The sequence below is a fragment of the Octopus bimaculoides genome, chromosome 16 (genome assembly GCF_046866305.1).
Source record: "Octopus bimaculoides isolate indiv1 chromosome 16, ASM4686630v1, whole genome shotgun sequence".
NCBI classification, from domain to species: Eukaryota; Metazoa; Mollusca; class Cephalopoda; order Octopoda; family Octopodidae; genus Octopus; species Octopus bimaculoides.
This window is the reverse complement of record NC_142943.1, coordinates 39,065,506-39,070,925: the sequence shown is the minus strand read 5'-3', so window position 1 is coordinate 39,070,925 and position 5,420 is coordinate 39,065,506.

The following is a 5,420-nucleotide window of genomic DNA, read 5'->3' as shown; positions in this document are numbered from 1 at the left end:
GGAAACGTGTCTGTTTATTATTACATGTGTGTTTATATAGATGTCTGTAGGTATATAACGTGTGTATTCGTCTTTCTATAGCTCGAGAGAGAGAGAGAAAGTTGTAATGGAATTGAAGGCTTGTAATGGCTGTGGAGTATCTCTGGGCCAGTTCGTCGTACTTTATATTGTCTGATATCGTCTTTAAATCACATTTCACCTTCCAACACTTATAACCCCTCTTGAATCTCAATATTTCGTCGTTTTTTTGGCTTTCGGACACCTCGGTGTTTGTCCATCCATCGACATGCACAAATCTTGCAGTCCTCCATTTTGTTCTCTTCTGGATCCTTTCTTGGTCTACGCCTTTCAAACACGCGCGAAACAATTTCCAGTGGGAGGAGGGGGAGCCTGTTGAGCCTTGTGTTTTTTTGTATTTGTTTTTTTTCTCTTGCTTTGTATCGGAGGGGAATGGGTGGAGGGGGTGTCTGAGAAGGTGGGAGGGGTGGGGTGGGACGGGGTGTATGGCTTGGGGTTCTAATTCAATCTGTCCTTTGTTCCTCTTCCTTCAGCTACCATCCACTGTTCTTTGTTTCTCTTTTCTTCCTGTTGCACCTTCTCCGGCCCCTTTCTAACTTCTTCCTGACTTCTCTGCTTCTGCAGAGGCCTTTTTTAGCAACATTTAAAGCAACGAGGGGTTCTGCCCTCCACCCCCACCCCCACTCTCAACACTACATCTCCAATGGTCACCGTTTCCACCATATTTTCAGTGGTTCTGCCAATACCCAATATGATCAGGTCCAATGTTTGCTCTTTCCATACAGAATTTTCTGTTTTCGTGGCCTGCAGGACGGCTATTTCTTCTTTACTTCCGAGAAGAACAGCCGCCACAACCCAAGCCACATCTGTTTCTGGTGGGATTCTCTCCACCCTAATCCTGGAAGTCGTTCTTCCAAGATATGTAGGTTACTGTGGTTACAGCATATTCTTTTGCCTTTCCTGCCTTCTTGAACCACAATTGTTCCAAATCTGCTTCCTCTGCCTCAACGTTTTCAATTTTCCTTTCTTCCACTGAGTACACCTTATATATTTACTGTTTTCTTACCCATATTTTCCAATACTTTCTGGAGTAGGGACAACTTAGCATCACCACCGATCCTACGTGCCATCTTCTCATATTTCTCCATGTTTGTCAGGTCCACCTCCTTTTTTGTGACTTCTGTCACTTCAGCAAATCTTTCTTCTTCCTTAAACACTTGTCCATTCTATCAACTGCTCGTACGAGCCACTCCTCCGAAGAGGACAATTCGGACCCCCTAAGGTCTGAATAGAACATGTTCCTTACTGTTGGCATTGCTGATCCTGCTTAAGGCGGAGAGAAAGCACAAGACAGTCGACCCCTCCTCACACAATCAACAAATACACCAACACTATGTAAAAGCGTGAGAGGAAATGGGAAAGAAGAAAGAGAGCGAATGTCTTAATTCTCCTGCTTAAATAGTCTTGCCGATGAGAGTCTTGCTGTTGTATTAGATTGATAGATAGAGAGATATTGATATATGTAAATATATATGTGTATATATTTAAGTGCAAGATCTCAGGATCAAGGTGTAGGAAGTGAGTAAGCTTCAAGCAGTCCATAGTAGAAAGTATAAAAAGCAACTTTGAAGAACATTAGTGGTTTATTGTCAAAGAAGATTGTAAATGTTTTCGAAAATTAGGGAACAGAGGAGATAAAATCACCAGCAGAACCTCAGAAATAGTAATTAGCCTAACGAGGGGTACTCCACTAGCTACTGATAAGGGTGAATACACCTTAGTTAAATGAAGGTTACATTGTTGTCAAAATATCTCAAGAGAATAAGGTTCTGCTAGCTGGGAGACATATGTTACTGGGATTTTCACCTGTTCCAATCCCTGAATTTGCATGTGTCTGTAGTTATATGTGTGTTTGTGCATGTGTGTGTGTGTGTGTGTGTGTGTGTGTACATGTATGTAGAAGAGAAGAGATGAGAAAGGAATAAACGATCATCTTCTGAACTTTCTAGGATGATTGCTCCTTCCTTTGTCATTCCTTTTCTTATTACTGCTCCCTACTTGACTAATGTGTCATTCTGGTGTATATTCAGTTTCACACCAGGTTATTTGGATCTCAATGCCTTAGCAATATATTCTTTTACTTGTTTCAATCATTTTGATTGTGGCCACACTGGAGCACCACCATTTAGTCAAAGAAATCGTCCCCGGGACTTATTCTTTGCAAGCCTAGTACTTCTGTCGGTCTCTTTTAATGTATTTTAATTATCATGTGCTTTTCAAGAGGCTTTTATAATTGAAGATTTCAACTTCACAATTCAGTCTTAATTCACTGTGAGATACACGTTTCAAGGTTGTATTAATGTCCAACAGAAGTGTACCCCAACACCGTAACTTTGTTTCCTCATAGCTGCATGCAACAAACATGAATATTTGAAGATAAAATTCTTTACAAATGGAGTAGATTACAATTGTATCTGGATTTGTTGTGAAAAAAAGTTTTGAAGGAGGGTGAAAAGAGGAGTTTCAGATAAATCACCCATGGGTTGTGAATAAAAATAGGGAAACAGAATACTTTGAGAGAAAAACCCCACCCTTTTTTTTTTTTTTTAAGCTAATTTCAATAAGGCAAACCCCCATCTGTGTCATAAACAGATTCACTGTAGACACAATAAACATATGGTCCTGTGATATTGGACTGGGGTGGAACAGTTCTCCACTATCTACTTGAAGCTCTTCTATAGGCACTGTACTAAAAATAGCAACCCTTTATATTCTTAAGGTAGTGATATACAAAAAAGAAAACTTAATAAATTTATCATACAGACAGAGACATGGCTGTGTGGGAAAGAAACTAATTTTGTAATCTCATGGCTTCAAGTTCAGTCCCACTGCATAGCACCTTGGGAAAGCGTGTGTATATATATATACATATATATATTGATTGAAGTGTACAGTATTATAGTACTATGTATCCATTGTGGCCATCCTTACCAGTCGGTTTTGCACTTGGGGCTTAATAGGTTGTTAGATAACAGTCCAATTATGTAACCCTGCACTCTTCAGAGCAGCTCTACTGTCTGTTTTGTATGGTTTCTATGACTGAATGCCCTTCCTAACTAATGCCAGCCACTTTACAGAGTGAACTGGGTTCCTTTTTATGTGGTGCCCATGCACATATGTTAGTACATTACAATATTAGAGAAGTATTTCAGTTGATTTCACCAATCAGGCTCCCACACAACAGCAGAAAATCCCAATCCTGGTGCTTGTTAGAAGAAGGGCTCGTGCAAACAAAGAAGATTGTGCTGAAATGGATTTGTTGTATATATATAATATATATACATGGGTTGCATGGAGGCAAAGTGACTGAGTCCCTTTCAAGTGTTGGGCCTCATGGAGGCAATGACTGAGAAGACCCATCAAGCTGAGCAAAACCGCAGTTGTGGCAGATACTGGTACAGTACAAATTGGCATGTAAGGGCATCCAGCTATAGAAAACCATGCCAAATCAGAGAGGAGCCTGGTGCAGCCTTCCAGTGTGCCAACCCAGTCAAACCATCCAACCCATACCAGCATGGACAATGGATGCTAAATGATGATGATGATGACACACACACAATAAATACATATGTGTGTATACATATATATACATATATATATATATATATATATACATATAATTATATATATATATTTCGTTTTTTTTGGATTTGTTTCGCAAGACTTTTTTATGTCATTTCGTGTGTTGAAGCATCTTCTGTTGTGTCTGGGGAGAGTCATTTTCTTATTGTGCCTTCAAATTTAACACTCACCGGTAACATTTCCACTTATTTCTTATTTTTATTTTCCTAAAATTTTCGTTGCGTCTTGCAAACTTATCAATAGTCTTGACTCTGTCCGTTATTTATGCATGTGTGTGTCTCAGTGTGTGTGTATGTATGTGTGCATGTGTGTGTATGTATGTCTGTGTGTGTGTGCATATGTATATATGTATGTATGGGTGTGTATGCATACATGTATGCATGTATGTATTCTGCATATTCCTGTGTTTGTGTGTGTTTTTATGTATGTGTGTGCATGTGTGTATATGTATGTATGTACCTCTGTCTCCTTGTGTGTGCATGTCTGAGTGTGTGTGTGTGTGTGTTTTGCTGCTATGTACCATGTTTTTATGTATGGGTGTATACATATGTGTGTGTGTGAGTGTATCTGTGTGTATGTATGTATATATGTATACTTGTGTGGGTGTGTGTATGTATGTTTGTAAGTATATATGTGTGTATATGTGTACATATCTATGTATATGTATATATAATTGTGTATATATTTGTATAAATCCATATGTATGAGTTATTAGGTTCTGTATGTATGTACATATATCTGTATGTATGTGTGTGTATATATGTATGTATGCGTGTATGTGTGTTTGTGTGTATATATATGTATGTATATGTATGTATGTATGTGTGTATATATATATATATATATATATATATGTATGTATGTGTATGTGTATGTATGTATATATGAAAACACTTGAGTTCTTTTTCTTTTATATATATGTATTTGTATGTATGTATGTATGTATGTGCTTGCGTGTGTTTACGTATGTGTTTGTATACATGTATGTATATGTATATGCGTATCTGTTTATTCGGTTATAGGCGTAGATGTATATGTATGAGTATATGTATGTGTCTATTTCTATTTATACATGTGTATATATATATATGTATATATGTGTGTATGGGGACATGCACACATATGGGTATATTTGTATAGGCATGGGTACGTATGTGCATATGTGTAAATGTGGACGTATGTGTGTATACGTGTGTGTGTGTATATATATATATATATATATATATATATACACATATATATATGTGTATATATATGTATGTATATGTGTATATGTCTTTATGTATGCATGTATGTTTTCACACAGTTATATGTATGTGTTGTCCAACCCACTATCCGGTAGCGTCCAATTCTCTAACGGTTTTTTTCAAATGAATCAAGTCATAACCTTATCCATCTATTGTTTTCATAATCGGTCATAAAGTCTTACGTTTAAGATGATTCCCATGCATTCCCTGAAGAGAAGGTTACAATTTTAATATCACAGATCCCTATGGATCACACAGGTTGTAATCCTTTGAAACATATGTAGGAATAAAGTATGCAATTATAACATGCGTTTTCTCCATTCCTTAAATTTTTAAATATATATATATATATATATATATATATATATATGTATGTATGTATGAGCCAATGATGGAGACCTCTGCATGGTGGCTACACCTGTTAGAAGTAGCAGCCAAATCTTCCTCGAATCACACCTTACTCTCTTATATTTTAGATGAGGAAAGTATTTGAATATCCCAGGAGATTCTTGT